This window comes from Rhea americana, unplaced genomic scaffold (genome assembly GCF_003343005.1).
Source record: "Rhea americana isolate MKP2758 unplaced genomic scaffold, rheAme1 scaffold_147, whole genome shotgun sequence".
Taxonomy (NCBI): domain Eukaryota; kingdom Metazoa; phylum Chordata; class Aves; order Rheiformes; family Rheidae; genus Rhea; species Rhea americana.
In genome coordinates, this window is record NW_028185561.1 from 2,272,568 (window position 1) to 2,290,541 (window position 17,974).

Below are 17,974 nucleotides of genomic sequence, written 5' to 3' on the forward strand. Positions count from 1 at the left end.
GCTACCGCCGCGCCGCGCCGAGCCGCGGCCAGGGCGAGCGGGATCGCGAGCGGCGCCCGCCGGCCTGCCCGCGGGCGCCCAGCCTCTGACCTGCGGCTGCGGGGGCGAAACGCCGTGCGAAGGGGCTCGGGGCGCGGCTGGCGGCTCGGCGTGCTGAGGAGCTGCCCCCCTTCTCCGCTCCCTCGGCGTGTCCGGGCAGTGTGCTGGAGCTGGCGTAAAATGGCGGCCGCTCGAGCGCTCACGCCGCTGCTGGCACCAGCCCCAGCCCCTTCCACTCGGCGCGCGGGGGGGGGCGGGGGGCGGGAGGAGGCGCCGCGCGCGCTGGCGCAGCCCCAACCCCGGGGTCTCCCAGGCAGCTCCGCAAGGGTTATCGCCTCGCCCCGCCCGCCGGGCCGCGCGCGCGCCCGCCGGCCCCGCCCCCTCCCTCCCCCCCCCCACCCCCAGCTCTCCCCGCGCCCGGCGTTCCACGGGGAGCGGCGCGCGCCGCGGCCGGGCGGAGCGTGAGCGAGCGGGGGCGCGCGGCGCTCGCGCACGCGCACGCTCCGCGCCCGGGCGGGGAGGGGAAGGGGGAGGGGGAGGAGGCGGCGGCGGCGCGGAGCGGGCCGCGCCCGGCCCCGGCGGCGCCTCGCCCGCCGCCTTTGCACCTGTGCGGGCGCGGCGCGGCGCGCTGGGCGCGGATTGGGCGAGCGGCCGTTCCCACGGCGCGCAGGTGGCACCGAGGGGCCCGCGCGCGGCCGCCGCGGCCCCGGCCGAGACAAAGCCACGCAGACAAAGGGAGCGGCGCGGCGCTTTGTGTGACCGCCGGCCGCGGAGCCCACGGGGAGGCGCCGCGGAGCCCCGCTCCCCCCGCGGGAGCAGGGAACCCTCTTTTCCCCCCCCCTCCCCCCACCTCCAGCCCAACGGCTCTAACGGTCGCGCGGCTTAAAGGCAACGGAGCTCCCGAAACCGCCGCGCTTGGTAAATGTGGATTAAAGGCTCCGGCGTACGAGAGCGGGACAGCCCCATGGAGGAGGCCACCTGGGCAGGGACGAGTTAAGCCTGGCACCGGCTTGGGTTTCACACAGCTCACCGAAATGTCACCTGCAGAGACAGGCCTCAGAGCAGGGTATCATTTACTTCCAGGCAGAGGGTAGCCTCGCCTTAGGTGGCCATTAATTTCTGATTTAACTTTTTAATGCTGACTGCAGCAGAAAGTACAATATTAAGTGGCCCTTCTTCAAGATCTGTGTTGCACCCTTTTGAAATTAYATTCCCAACAAGTCAAGTTTCCGAGCCTCACAGATGAGCTTTGGAGATGAACTCAGTAAGCCCTGCAAGACCTGTAATTCCATATAAAGGCAGCCAGATGAAGGCAGGAAGGCACACAAAATATTACTCATTTCCTCAAAAGCAGCTCAGTCAAAGAAGTTAGTGAACTACAGCTGTCCCTTAGCCCAACTAAACACCTTCAGTATCTCCAATGCATTAAAAACTTACCTCTGCACAGTGCAGCAAAAAGACAATTGCAGCATAAGCTGATTGTCAACAAATATTCACATTAGTGCAATAAATGAAACAGAACTGGTATTCAGTGATACCAATCTTAAGCATTTGATCCAGTAAGATTTCATAAAAAAAAAACCACTCAACCTCCTCACAGGCTATCCTGAAACAGCAACAAATAGGACAGCTGTACACTGTCACAAATTACTGCTAGTTTATAACTTGAAAGTTATTAAAAACCCATTTTTAACTCAAACTCCCCTCAGCATTTAAAAATTTTGAAAATGGAAAGTTATTTCCTGAAAAATAAAAATATTTCAGTAAAAACTCCCTATTTTTTTTTAGCAAAAACCTGCATGATATTTTTAATTACAGTCTTTATAACAAAAATGAATACATGAATCCTGCAAGAATGATTTCTCCCCCCCCCCACAAAAAATGCTATCAACAGGGAAATACAGGTGCCATCTACAGATGATATTTGGAGAGTAGTTTTCAATGAAATTATCACACTAAAACATTTTCATACACTTACAGAAGGGATTTCAGCAAAAAGTTTTACTGTACAGACTTGAGCCAGAATAATGTGTTTCATAAATGCATTAGTTCTTTCAAACTACTATAAAATGTTTTGTAAGTTTTCAGTTAGTGGATCTGACTGCCAGCAGAAGGACAGACTGCCAAGAATGTAATTCCCACTTTCAGGCCCCTTCCTGCCCCCCCCCAAGGGAAAATTACTTCTATGTACTTCCCTTTTCCTCCATAAAAGGGATATAAAACAATAAAAAGATGAGGATAAAGGCAGTGCAGATTTGCACTCTTGTTTAAATCACAGCTATTCAATGCTTTGATTTTTCATGCAGAAAAGAGGAAGCAAAGTCTCACATGCAGTTCCTCTAAATATAGTCGTTATTAGCCCTAATATCAGTATGAGAGAGGGAGACGTGGCATGCTCAGGAAGAGAGTCTGGAAATCAGAAGATCATAGAAAACATTACTAGGAACTCCTGTCACCCCCAAATGTTTGCAGCAGACACTTATTTTGTGAGTTGGATTTCTACAAAGTTTCATTCCACATGCTTGAAAGTTGGACTGCTTCTCACAATAACAAAAATTATGCTAATTCTTTTTTTTGGGGGGGGGGGGAAGGAGGTGGGGCAGGGGGGAATATGAGATCCCTTCTTGCTTTTAGCCCAATTGCCATGTCCTATGTAGAACTGAAATCAGAGCTCATCTGAGCCTCTCTGCTGTCTGTTGTAAGACCAGTGATTACAACAGGAGTTGCACGGATAAAGCAGTGAAGAGTAAATTGAATTTGATCACCACAAATTTATCAGAAAGTCTAATTTTTGCTTTTGGTCTACTGATGTTTAGGGAATAATTTTTTAAAACTATACAAGGAATGAAAATCCTGAAGAGAATCAACAGGAATCTTCCTTCTAGTTTGTATGATGCCTATTAAGATGCCATTCCTTCCATGAGAAAACTTAAAAATTTAAGTTCACTGATTTAATTAGTTACATCTGAGCTATGAAAAGCACCAGCTACAATGTTAGAAGGGTGGATCACGGATCACAGCAGTATCACTGCTGGTAGTAGCATTACAAGACCCCTGTGCTTTGTCTGTCACAACACAATTCTGAAATGCATTAGCCACTCTTGGGGTTTCAGAACAATACATTTCCCAATCCATTCCTAGCCCCAAGTCTGCTTGGTGAGACTGCCAAGTATACAATAATGTATTATATGAATATCTAACCTAGGGAAAGGAACCAAGTCTGTAGTTATTCCATGTAGCACACACCTGGTCACTGGTCTATTTACCCTATGAGATTTTTTGTAAAATAAGTAACACTGCAGCCCACTTAATTTTTCATTTTTATCAGCCAGGCTCTAGTTCTTAAAAGATAGATTGATCAAGTTACAAAGTACACAGCCTTGCCTAGGTCTTGTATATTAACAGAAAAATGCAAGTCAGAAATGAACCAGAAAATAAATATAAATCAGATATATGCACATAGAGGTATAGGACTGAACCAAACATATATTAAAGTTATTTCTCCCCAAATTCCACATTTGAATTCTCTCATTTTCAAATGCAAGTTATGATCTAAATTGTCACGTTGTTCCAGAAAGAGACTCATCTTAAGTGACAGTAATATTTTCTTTCAGTATTCTTTCCTGTTATATTCATATATCTTCCTTTGCCCAAACTAGGCAGATTTAACAACCTGATTATTATCAAGCTCATTCCTCATTTAAACTATTTCTTTGATCCTGCTAAGTCTTCAAACACTTTATGCAGTTAGTGCCTCCAATTATGTTAGTGGCACAAAAGCAGCAAATGTTTGCAAACCCAGTGACTAGGTTAGTTATTCTAATTTTCACAAATATAACTCTATGTACTCATTAATTGGTGTTTATTAAGATTTAGAAAAATTATTTTTCTACCAAAACCAAAGTCACTTTTTTCACTAATTTTTAATTCTTACTCTGCAAGGTCAATTTGGAGTCTTTATACCTTGCACTTCAGAGCCTTTGAAATTGAAATTACCTGCACACTGCTAAATATTTTTTTCCAGATGAAATCATAGGCAGAGAACCAACCTGCCAGTGAAGAGGAATAGGATTCTCCTAGCTGTTTTTCTCCCCTCTCTATTTTTGATATAGCATGTGTTTTATACACAGACTGTCTGAAAGTCTTAAATAACTTCCATTCTGAACTGCTTCTCTCCCTTTTGCTTTAGCTTCTGTGGAAGAATACACAAGGAAGAATACTAGACTGCTTATTTCCAAAAGTACCTATATTTCAAAGTCCCTTTTCAGTAACAATTACTGCTTTTTCTTCCTTTTACTTAATCATCCTTCCACACATAGGTACATCCCTCTCAGAAATCAAACATTCCATAGCTGACATTGAAAAAGGCACAACAGAAAAAGCAGAAGGTATTTGAGCTCACAGTCCATTAACACTTTCAGCTGTATTCTAATCTGAAACTGATGCAAATCAGAGGCTTTTTAAAAAAGCTGTGTATCTGCCTTGAGTTCAGAGCAAACATTGCAGAATATGTTAATATGCAGGTATTGACAGATGTGGAATAGGAGAGACTGAATGCACACAAAATAGTAAAATACGCGTTACTTCTGTGCATATGTGGAAGTGCCAACTCACAGAGCCACTCTACAGTGACTATTATCACTCAGAAACCAGATCCCAGGACACAAAGAACTGCAAATGCCCTATGCTTAGTGGTCAAAAAAAAGCAAAGCAACTATTAGGAGTTACTTAAAGAACAAAACAGAACATTATCATGCTACTACATAAATCCACATTGCATCCACCTCTTCAACACTGAAGACRGTTCGAATTTCTTCATTTCTAAAAGCAGATAGAAGAAATAGCATAGAGAAGCATAACAAGGGTGATTGAAGGTGGTTTTCACTAAGGAATGACCACATAGACTAGGGCTCTATAACATGGAGAAGGGAGAAGTGAGGGGGCATGATACAAGCCTACAAACTCAGAAGTGGTATAGAGAAAGCAACTAGAAAGCTGTTCACCATTTTTTTCCAACAGAAGACCTAGGCAGGACCAAATGAAACTGGCAGATAGCAAGCTCAAAAAAAAAAAAAAAAAAAGAGCTAGTTCTACTACAACATGCAACTGCACTGGGGAATTCATTGACAAAGTTATGGATACTTTCCCAAATCCAAAAAAACAATTGGCCAAATTAATGGAAGACACTCCCATCTAGATTTTTAAATGCAGAGATATCACCTCTTAGTCTTTGCAGCAGAAATTTATGGAAGCTGGGAGAGTGTGCCAGAAAGTGCTATCATACGCTTACCCTGTTCTTACATTCCCCCCCCCCCAGCTTTGAATAGTGGTCTAAACTCTTGAGTACATATACTGTGTCATTGTACTACGCAAAAGAACATATAGTTGCTAATCTGTTCATCTCAAGCCCTTCCCACTTCTTGCAAAGATACACATGCAAATGTTAACCTTCTTCCAGATTCTCTGACCACATATCCCTTATACCACCACAGACCCATAAGCCACAGACATTCTATGCATACAACTCAAGTTTATTACAGGGTGAAGAAACTATGGGGATAGACTTCCCAAACTGAAGAAAAAACTGCTGCTTTACTGCTGCTGGTGGTATGAAAACCAGAATTAGAACACAGCAACTACCGCTTCTTCTCCACCCCGTTCCCCTCATTAAGGCTCTTACCCAGAAGAATGTTACCTTAGGTCAACACCTGGCAAAACTCCATGGAAGGAGAAGGAAAAGACATTCAGGGAAGTGAACAGTCAGTCCTCTGACTCCAAACTATTGGAGATACTAACCTTCAGGTTAGCACAGAGGAGCTGGAGAAAACTCATTTCACTATATCCAAGTACATTCTGGCTCATAAGAAAGACTAATGCAAGAAAACTGCAGCACATTCCTCATAAATGTCTGAAAAGAGACCTTCAAAACATCCTGAAGTCATCTCAGGACAGTAGCGCTATTCTGTCCTCTTACATAGTATGAGGTAGCCAAGTGCTGAAGCTGCARCTCGTTGAGTAGAGCCTCAAGTGAAAGCATCAATGCAGAACTGACTGCTCTTTTTAAACCTTCCTCCACCTTGGGTATGCATCCAGCTTCTTACATCACTGTACAGACAGTTTCTGAACATCCTCCTGCTCTTACTATTAATCATTAAGATTTTAGTACTTAGCACACTTTAAAAGCCAAACAAAGGGTAGAAGAAAAGGAGAACAACCATTGAGATGGTCTAGCCCCATGTCCTGAAAGTTTAGTAACTTGTGCATTAAGACAATCTCCAAAGCCAGACAGCCTGTTGTCATGTTATAGAATATTACCCTGCAATCCTGGGCATCTATTCCAGGGCAGGAAAAGCAGCCTGCGGCAGACAAAATGGCCACAGCCAGACTAGTAAGTGAAACAGGTCATGGACTGTCCTCCAGCTCTAAGGTAAATTTGGATAGCACAGCTTGCCTTCCCACAGCTCATCTCATACCTGTTAACCTCTAAATCATGGCCAAGTATTATCTGTAAGTCCTAGCTAGCCCAGGCTTAAATAGGCAGAGGCTGAATTAACTATTTAATAGTGTGGATGATCAGTTGTCCATATCTGGGCTCATATCCCAGCCCTACTTAGCAAGCTAGTAGGAATACTGTTTATTACTCAGGAGGGAAAAGTGCCCAGTGCAGCAGCTCAATACACTGCTTTCAGAATAAGCATTCCAGACTAAACATGCAAGAAGTCTTTTCAAGTATGAGTGAGCCCAAAGAATCTCACTTTTCTCCAAGATTTCCTTGCAAGACTGAAACAATCTTTTTTTCTTTTTTCTTTTTCTTACTAACTTTGCCAGGTACAAACACAAATGCAGCATTTCTGCAGAGTCCCAAAACAGAACATTTGTATACAATTGCATTTTTTTTTCCCAAAGGCAGTATCCTGCATTATGGGAATTCTCCATTTGCAGCACAAATTAGAGCACAAGGATGAGGAATCAGTATTTCAGGCTCTGCTTGCTGCTTTTAAGCAGTCTTCTCGAGAAGACCTAGACCATACTTTTATACTGGCAGCGAGAGACACTGGAATTGGATCTAAAGTTAGCTCAGGTAGCAGACACAWGGCAGCACAGAATTCCAGCAAATGTGTAAAGTTGCCTTTTCTGGCTTTTTAGAGCTAATCAGGTATTTCTTCATTGCTCTGCATAGGCAGTGTTGTTTAGGTAACATTTTGTTCTCAAACCTGAAAAAGTCATTAATATTGTATATTACTGCCACATTACATTGCTAGATGTAAGTAATAATTTAGTTATTCAGAGAAGCTACATTTTAATTTCACCTAGCAGCTAGGCACTAGAAAAATTGCTGTTCTGTGATCTACAGGAGACCTATGAAGAACTTTATGCTTCAATTTACCTTCAGGAAAAACTTGAGAGATGTGTCTCTTTGATCCTGTGAACAAAGAACCTACAATTTTTAGTTTAGATCTTAAAAGCAGCACCATTTAAAATGAATTACAGTGAAGTTCCATTTTGGAAAACTGAATCTGCCAGGGTCTTTTAAATAAATCTTTGATGAATTTAAATAAATCTTTGATCAATTTATCACTACATAAATACTCAGCTTTTTTTTTTTTTTTTTTTTATGATGCCTAATTCAAATTAACCAAAGTAATTTGGCTTTCCAACTAGAGCTCTATACGAAAGGACAATATTTGGACACCTGCGTAGCACAGTAAGAGGACTGAACACAACTATATGAGAATATGCATTCCTAGTGCTTACTATTAGATTCCAGCTGACAGCACTGAGCATCTTGTTAATAAAAAAATTAATCACTGGTGATTAGAACAACTGCAGGAGCTTCTAGATTTTTTAATATATATCCTTCCAGTTTAGATTCTTTCAGATTTTACTATCACATCAACAAGAATAGCTTGTCTCTCCCAAGAAAAATTGCAAAGATATTCAAGAGATGAGCTCATGAATACTGAAAGGTACATGTTTCTAGCTTAGTGCTAACACTTATTAACTACTTTAACCTATTAACAGTAGATAACTGATTCTGTTTAGTAAATTGTATCCATAAAAAACTGATTACAGAGTTCAGGTCAACTGTACTGATACAGATTTGCTGAGACAAAAGTGGTGGTAAGCAATGTGTCCAAGAATCTAGCTTTAGTTTGAGAATATTACAAACTTGTGCAGTTTGTGCACACAATGCAGAAAGTTTTGGAAAACAAATGCACAAGGACAGCAATTAGTGATTTTGTGTGTGTGTGTGTGTGTGTGTGTGTGTGTGTGTGTGTGTGTGTTGTGAAGTATATGCATATTTGCTGCAAACACCTTTCAAAATCAAACATGACAGGCATTCCAGCCTACCAGCTCACCTGCTTTCTGTAGCTAAGTCAAGGTGTCATAGATGGGTCCTTCTACTGTTAAGCAGCACAAGATGGATGACCAGTAAACCAGTGTTTTCTCCTGGGCTCTGACTCTCCAGCTGCTGGTCAGATTCCTTAGCAAGAAATCCATCCGCCCCAAAGGATGTCAAGTCCATCATACAAAATTCCTCCTAGTAAAATAGGACAGCATCATCTCAGCCAGCCACAAAACAAATTAATCTGATGGATATATTTCTGCAGCTTGGCTCAAGATATGAATTTTTCTACATTACCTCAATGGCTGCATTTCCTAGACATGTAGGATTATGAAAAAAGATCAGGATTTTTGTTAAATCTCATCATTCTTCTAGAGGGAACTCTAGCAGAAGCTCAGAATTTCTGCTTTCAAGATGCCACTTCTGCTGAGGCTTCTTTTGCTGCTGCTACAGAAGGTTACCATCTCCACATAAATTCTTTTCTGCCTTTTTAATGATCCTCAGGTGCCTGTTTCCTAGTCAGCTTTCAAGATAGTGAAGAAAAGTTCAATAGAGACTTGTTCCACGGAAATCAGATTTTTCTCAACAAAAATGCTTGTGGTTCTCTTGGAGAATGCTCTACTAAGAAATACAGTTGATATCCTGTTCTGTTGTATTAATTTTGAGTGAGAAATATCTTAAACTAAAACCAGCCTTTCATCTTTTTCCTAACCACCACTTTATTGCCCAGAACTCTTCCAGGCATGGAGCCCAGTATCAACAGGGAAGTGGGAGAGGAAATATGTTTCCCTTTCACATCTGAAACAACCTGAAGCTCAGCTCACTGTCATTGAGATCTGCAGTTTAGCTAATCAATGACTTATTTGCAGGCTCTGTCCCTGATTTCTGAAAACCAAATCACTGCTATCAAATCAATTACAGGGATTGGTCTTGTTTCTACAAAAACCTCAACAGGTATTAGGTATTATTACATCCTTGGGTCTCTTTCTTCCCTTCACTGCAGCATTTTCATCTCTTTTGGGTAGGTGGAGATAGTCATGAGCAGTTTTGGTTACTATTAAATATCCACAATAAAACCATACCTAATAATTTTTTTTCCTTTTAAAGTTAGAGAGAACAGGTAACAGCCATCCCAAGGACAGTGGTTTCTACACTGGAGCTCATTAATAACATATTGCTCACAAGATCTTCCACACAACTGTGACTAAAGGAAATTAAAAAGTTAAAACTGGAACCAAAAGCGACAAAGTAACATTGCCCACAGCACATATTATAGCCTTACAATTGCTGCCTTGAGGTCAGAGGCCAGGGGTACCCTAGGGTCTTACACACAACAGTAGGAAGTTAAGTTGGTACTACCGTAGAGGATGTAATAGTATGAATTTTGGGTATGAAAACATGGTTCTCAACAATTTACAGTAAAACTGTAGTCATGTCTCCCTTTTAATTTTTTTTTGTGGAAGAAGTTTGTCTTAAAAGTATTTTGTGCTTCTCCATTCCCCAAGTTGCACTGAAAAATAAAAGGGGTAAGAAAAGGGGTATTTTCTGTGTTTATGCAGGAAAGCCCACAGTTCTTAAAAATGACTTCAAGGTTTGCTTCAAAATAGAATGTTTTCTTAAACATCAAGAACTGGCAAGCAGCACAATGACTTCTACATTTCATACTATAAACCTCTTATTGCATAAACATTTGCAATTTTTATATATTCCAATTAAAAATGTAAAGAGCTTTTAAATATTTCTGTATGTAGGTCAACTAAAAAGCTAAAACAATTGTTGTTACACCAGTAACCATGACTGTTTATGGTAATATTTTTGACACTTCACATTCCTCCCTTTTCTGTACAGATGAACTGTGTAACTGAGACATTCTAATTAATGAGTAGGTGCGTTCTAACACAGGAGAACAAAAGAGTGACTAAAAATCTTTTGTATTATCTTCTATAAGAACTTATTTCCCAAAGACCTAAAAGACTCACAGTATTGCTAAGCATTCAAAAGTTTTTGGACTCTAGAATACTGTAAATGTAAAAATGTTGTTTTTATACTATTTAGCTACAGATTTAAGTTAACCTATTAAAAAGGTTAGGTAACTAAAAATGAATGCCAAAAAGGAAATAAATACCTCATTCAAAACTGTGGGAAGACTATTTTTATTTGTCAGGATAGTTCAGTCTCCAATATTTGTTGCTAACTTAACACAAGTTATATGCTGAATAACAGCAACTGCACCCTGAAAATATCTTGTCCTTGTACATAGTTATAGATGTACCCGTCATCCTGATCTCCATGCTCCTAAATTTACCAGCGCTACCAAGTCAGCTGGCACATGCTTTTTTTCCTGCATCTTAACGAGCATGCAGAGGCTCATTTGTCACTCTGTTTTTCTGAGCAAATACCACTGAATGTGAGAAACATACTTTCTCCTTGAGAGTAAGTTGTCATTCTTGTTAGTTATGGTACAAGCTAACACAGTAAGTCTTGAGGGGGAAATGGGAATAATTATCTTAACAGAAGATTGTAGAGAAGTAGATGTAAAGTGTTTTTTTTTTGTTTTTGTTTTTTTTTTTTTTGTTTTTTTTTTTTAAGACTCTATTCTCTCCTACAGATCTCCAAAACATTAAGCCACAAGGTAACAGCCTTACTGTTTTGGGAAAATCTATGTATTTTAAGTATCATCTGAAAGTCATTTCCCTAGAGATGGAAATAATAGAGATTGCACTCACAACATTCTAAATCAGTCCATGAAATCAAGCTCTCAGATCAGTTTTTGCCAGAGTGGCAAAAACACCCCATCAACTATGTCTAACTACCACAAAGGGCAAGTATCTTCCTTTCAGTTAGCAAGACATGGTCCTGTCTCCACATGCTGTCAAATTCAACTTTTGTAATCTCAAACCACCATCAAAATCAGAGTCCAGCTCTGAAATGGAACATACTTAAACAATGCAAATAATTGAGAAAKAATGGAAGACAAATAGCTCTAAGCTGAAAAATGATTCACTTGGGAAGCAAAAGTCATTCAGGGAGCAAGTCTCATGAAAACCAGAAAAATCCTGACATAGATATAAAGGCCCCAGAAAGTAGAGAATAAGCACTTTATTTGAAATCCCTGACTTCATCCTCATATGATTTGCCCTAAGCACACAGCAACCTTATTTGCTTCCTATACAATAAATGCCCAGTCAGTGATGTCTTCACTGATCCCTCCAAAGGCTGGTGTGATATAACATATTTGAGACTCCTACTACACCACCAAGAGAAAAAAATTGCTACACAGTATAAATGGTTTAGCAGCCACTAATGAACTTGAATTTTAGTAGTATTTTATATAAATCCTTAGATGCTAAGATAGGAGTCTACATTTTCACTGGTATCATACTATTGCCTAGTACTGCTCATGCCTCTACCCATCATTTATCACTCCTGGAAGATAGCACTCCTATTCCCCCTAAGGCAGGAAATAAGTCTTCATCTGCTCCCTCCCCCAAAATTAATGATAAAGCATGCCTAATGTAATATTCTAAGACTCAGTTCTCACTTAAGTAGTCTAGTATTCAGTTACCCTGACTGCTAGTCTCATACACAGAGATATCTTTTCCTTACTCAACTATTTCCTCAYCTTGAAATAAACCTGAGAAATCATAAGCTGCCACATTCAGAGAACCCTAGCAGCTGTAAACTTTCAAGTGCCCTCCCCTCAAAACAAGAAAAGATAGTAAGAGCAGGAGGATCACCCTCCTGCCATGTCATGAGTCAGTGGCACCAGTCGTCTTCAGTTCTTGATGATTTTGGACCCTAATGAAGAACAGGTGCTAAGTCTGGGCTTTCCCTTTTCCAACATGGCTCATGATGGGGCTGCACTTTCGTAAGTGTATCAGTTGCTACAATTGTTCAGTCTTACTCCTCTAAACTCCTACAAAGAAAGTATTCATACTACCTCCAATCTTCTCATCATGCCTGTTATAGTAGGCAGAAAAAGCAACAGCAAGACTCCCTGAAGCCAACCCTGCCAATAAGTCCTCATATACAGATCCCTTTACATGGGGAAAAAGGCTTACAGTGGCCTTGCAGCCTGTACTCCAAATTAGTAGAAACTACATTGAACAGGATTTCATTGGCAATACAACTTAAGTGCAAAAGCACTGTAAATGAACACAAACTACTTCACATTAACATTTTAATATTTTATATATCTGGACACTGCTCCCATTTCCCTCAAGTTTTTGGGGTGAATATTCTCAGAATTGTGACATCCTGTTTTATTAAAATTACTCAAAACTCTTCTGAATGTAACTCCTATCCTGCCATTAAAATCTCACTTTTATAAAATTCTCAAACTGAAACCCATTTAGCTTTTTCCAGTTTGCAACAACAACGAGGTAACTAGAAGTTTTCAGAAGAGAACATAACCCAACTGTTTTCAGAAAATAAATATTCTAAAATACAGTTATAAATGAACAATTATATTGAGACTGTTTAAATGCACTTCAGAAAAAAGGGAAAGGTTTTCCTAACATTTACCAATGTGACTTAAGTTCAGAAGGAACTGCCACTTGCTGCATTTCAGTACTACCACACATCTGACAGTGTAGGAAATAAAACAAAAATGAAGCATTCTATTTTATTTCCTGCTGAAGTAAATGACCCTTCCAGTACACAAAAACACACACAGGATTTAAGTCTCAAATGTTTCTTCCAGGACTGTGTATGCTATCTGCAATATCACTCATTCTGACCAAGAAACCAACCAGTTAAGGCAAATTATTCCCTGGTTTGTCACTGTAACATGAAGTATGCCAACTTAACAACTGTGCATTCTTCCTTTTCAATGGTCTTCAGATAACTCAAAAACAGAATCTTTACTTTCATTCAGATCAACTTGCCAGTTTCAAAACAAARTCTAGATATGTTACATTTCACAGCCTGTTCTTGTCTTGTCAGTTTCTTTCCATACACATAAAATACTAATTTGCAGTTAGGCCAAATTCTAATCGTTAATCACCAGCAATGATAAAACCAGTACTATCACTGCTGAGACAATGTTCCTTCAGTTACAAAGAACCAAAATCACACAGAAAAGAAATAATGTTGTGGCATTATGGATCTGGTGAGAAGCCTGAAGTATGAAGGGGTACTGAGGGTAAGAACATGCCTCATGCATCAATTCATATCTTTACCTCCAGGAGAGCTCAACTAAATCGTAAAGCTGGCCTAGTATTTARGCGTTAACTAGACTCTTTTAACTTGGTTTGCATTAGTGTCAGAACTGAAAGTGACATCTGAGTTAAGCAGCTTCAAAGAAAAAAGCTTTTATATTAGCCCTCCTCCAGTTACAAACATTAACTAGTTCACTCATTTTACAGCCCATGTATCTTTCACATTTCACATTTTTTAAAATGGAGATAGATCATAACTGCTAACAAGTATTCGAATACAAATGGTAAGTCTTGGGAAATTCCTAAGCAAACTGCTGGAAAGGATCTCTATACCTCTCCTGTTTCTTACACTGGTCATCTTCAGACAGAATACTGAGCAAGGCAGATTTTTTCCAACTCAATACAGTCATTCTTCCAAGCACAAAATACCACTTTGTCCTCTGAAGCCTGCAGGAAGYCTGAAACAATAGCTGAGAAGTACTGTCTTCATATCCCTGATAGCTTAACTGGACTATCAACTAAAAAGCTCCAAGATGTTTGAATGGAAAAATGGAATTCATCATTTTAGTTTTCTAGTGTCTATCATCTAAGAAAGATGGACAAGGACAGAAGTACTGTGATACTAATTGCAGTAACAAAAGGTATATAGAACACAGGCCATAGCATACATACATATACATTGTATATAAAGGCCTCCATCTATCCTCAAACATTCACAGAAATTGATGCTCATCTAAATTTTTTCCTATTTCAGATTGTAGCTCAGGTTAAGTTCAGTCCTCTCAAGTATTGCTTTCTTGCTCCTGTAGGTGAAAGGCTATACAGAAAAAAGATTTAAATTTCAAGTCAGGACTCAATATCCCCCCAGTAAAGAGAACTCTGAACTGTATCAGCATTTAGGTTCAACTGTCTTAACCAGGAGTCCCTCAGACTCAAAAATTTGTTTCTAAGCTTTTACTTTTGGAATTTATCACTGATCAATGGTTACCAAAATGCAATGCCCGTTTTTATCAGGAGAACTCAATCAAGCTATATATGGCATGTTTATACTAGTAAGAGCCTGGCTACAAAAGAAGGCAGCAACTCCACTTAAGCTAGCACACAATACAGCAGCAGAGTGGCATACTTCACTGCAGGCTCAAACCAAAATCGTTTGCCCACTACAATTCATGCTACTTCATGCAGGCTTCACAACAGCCGATACACGTAACATGGTAGTGGGGATGCTGTGGCAAGATATCCATTGCTACATTATTTTCATCTGTGGCTGTTTTATATAGCTGTACGGTCTCCACAAGCTAGACTTCATCAACAGACAAAAATCTCCCACCATAACAGTAACCTTACCACTTAAATARTAGCACAGCATTCACACAGAGCCACTCTTGTATCTTTATTCTAGGTACAAGATATTCCTCTTCCTTCTAAGTACACCATCACATTTAACTCAGAAAAATGTTCTGCTTCTTTCTCCCAGTAAGACCCATACATGGCAATATTCCAGAACAAAGTTTGCCTAACCACTGATTTCTTGGATCACAGCCCAACACCCATGTGATGCTTCCACATTCAAAACTATTTAATAGTGGTTAGTGCAAATTTTCACCGTACTATTAAAAAGCACAAAGTAGTTTAGTGGCTTTTACTGCAGTATCTTAAGTCAGAACTAGTAAGCTTTTTTGTCGATCTTGAAGTACTTTTCTGCAGAGAAATCTCATGCCACATATCCCAAACTTGTCTCACACTATTGTTTACAGCCCGATCTCTTAATTTATATAGAAAAAAAAMCAATCAGATTCAAAAAACCATGCAAACCACCTCCGGACTTAGTTTTTAAGCACTTTATCCCTCTCCCACTCTGAGAAAAAAAATGCCATTAGAAGCATCTTTCCTTCCACCTTAAATCTAGTGATTCAAGTATCTTCCTGGATCATCTTCAGTATTCCCATATTCTAGAACCTCTAGGGTCAGTCTGGCAGTTAAGATACATTCATTTTTGTTAACACTTTCTATACTAGTAGTTTTCCTAGCGGAGTTTTCCTTTTTATCTTCTGCAGCCCTAAAACAGCCTGAGAATTCAAATCAGGAGGTTTCCACTAAATCCATAACATGCTTATCAGTGCCCATATTATCTTTTTCTGTATAGAGAGGCTCATCTCTTTTTTTCATTAAGTACACAGCTCCTGGAGACAGGCCTCCAGTATTTGATATACAGGAATAGAATGGTTCTCTGGCACCTGTCCAGTACTGTCAATCCTGTACCAGAGAGTATCCCAAAGGATTATTTCGGAACATACTGCACAAGAACAATGTGAAGTGCTTTCGGTATCTGAAGCTCAGGCACCCAGAATCCTAAACTTTGTTTTGCTTCTACTCAGATTCCTGAAATCAGAAAAACAGCTATTCTCATCAATTTTACTGCACACATGACATACAAATATCTAGAGGTTTCCCTAATGTTCCCTATTGGCTTCATGCAAAGTAAAATGCCTTTTCTGCTTGAGAGTATCTTTACAACCTGAAAAGCAGCATACACATACCCTACTCTTCTGACCTCATAACACAAATCATATGCAAATCTTTTSAAAATATCTAACATACTACTTACCAAACATTGGTGCTGTATTATCCATTTCTTTGGTCTTCCCACAATCCCTTTTTCCAACAAAAAAGGAGAAAAGTGGACTGAATCAGCAAAGATGTGCAACTTTGACTTACCATCTGAATAACTTCCCTGAACAGTGGCCAACAGCATCCAGACTTTTCTTAAAGCTCCAGAGGGCAAAAGATGGAGACCGCTCTCATCACACTTTTGAAGTGCATAATGACTAATAGCTACATTGTCCAGGAGTCACTCAAGCAGAGAGTATGGAATTATTCCATGTGTCCAGTACATCCTGTACCTGTTGATGCAGCAAAGCTACTCTGCCTTTGTAGCTCTTGTAAAGTACAAGCTGTAAAGGAACACCTGAAGTAACTACAAAACTGATGTGCAACAGCTAGCAGGTTTTTCACATCCTCATCTTTATTCAAAAAAAAAAAATCACGTACAAAACATGGCACACTGAAATACCTATCCTCCTCAGTAACATTTTGTTTTGTTACCAGAAGTAATAAATTCTGCTGAAAGCAAAGGGAAGCTTTTCTGCAATAATATTCTGCAGTTTCTGATACATTCGGTGGACTATGATTTAGAGTTGCTTGCTGAAAAGGAATAGCCTTTGACCAAAGTAGCTGGGTATTGCTCACTAGCAATAACCAGAATTAATACTTAATACATTCCTGAAATCTATGGTCAAACCTAGAGCATATACAATTTAATAGTCTAAAGAATTCTCCTAATTTTTGTCATTTCTAATACTTTTAGACACTGCTACTTGTTAAGTTTTGCACTTTGGTATTGCCTGACATAGAAGTGGCTTTTCATGTATTTGTCATTTATAAGCAGACATATTCCATGAGCTAAAAACTCCAATTCTGTAAGCAAGAAGGGCTGCTAGCAACCAATGCCAGCATTTTTGCTGGTTTTGTGTTAAGAGTGCAAGTCTAGGGTATTTTCCTGTGTTTTAATGATTCAGATTTTAGTGAAATTGTAAATTTAGAGACTATCAAAATAGTCTAACTATCAGCTGTTGGATGTCCTGCTACTGCAGGATTTTTTTATTATGCTTTCTTGCCATTTAGATTTATGGGTCATGCTTTAAAGGTAGATTGGATCTTATGTACATAATGGTTTGTCTTTAAACTCAAATTTATTTGGTTAATGATTTCTGTGATCCCTCTTCCTGGAAAAGTGTTCATTTGCTGAATGCAATGTGCATGCTGTTACCATTTTACTGCATGGTTACTCTTCAAACTAAGGCTCAGAGCAGACATTCCCATGTATGCATCCCCTTTTCCCTCTGACTTCTTTTCCCACAGAGGGCAGGTAACATYTTCCAGGGTCTTTCCAAAAAGGGGAAGAGTTCCACTTCAGTAATCCTGCTGACGTAGCAGACAAAAGCCCCACTTCCTTCTCCTCCCTCACTACATAAAGACAAAGCATGCTTTAGATCTAGCTTTTCTGTAACCACAAATTCTGATGACACTTGAATATCCTTCTTACAAGTTTCATGTTTATGCGTCAGTATTCAGTAGTTGATTGCCACAGATCATCTACTTGCTCTCATCTTCTAGATGACACCATGCTCAAAAAGCAGATTCACTAGTATGAACTTGGGTAACTATTTGTGCTTTAATTCTCTCTTTACATGGCCTACCTCTTGAGTTCCACCATTGAGTTAAATGGATGTTCAGGATCAGCCAATCTGTATACAGTTAAGATATTTTAAAAGGGCAAATATTCTTAGTTTTTTTTTTCCCCATGACTTGACACTCACTGCTCATTTCCCTATTACTGTTATCCTCCCTACAAAGGGGATAGGCTCAA

The 17,974-nt window shown here is 40.0% G+C and overlaps 1 protein-coding gene across 2 annotated transcripts in view; it reads right to left on the reverse strand.

Annotated features, from left to right (window-relative positions):
- The window catches only part of SYNCRIP (synaptotagmin binding cytoplasmic RNA interacting protein), a 26,975-nt gene extending 26,745 nt beyond the window's left edge, over positions 1-230 (reverse strand). Inside the window, exon 1 of one of the 2 annotated variants that reach the window (XM_085299231.1) lies at positions 91-230. The gene's annotated coding sequence lies outside the window, so the exon portion shown is untranslated. The remainder of the gene's footprint in view (positions 1-90) is intronic. The other variant, XM_085299228.1, reaches the window with a different exon arrangement.
- Positions 231-17,974: the final 17,744 nt, after the last annotated feature.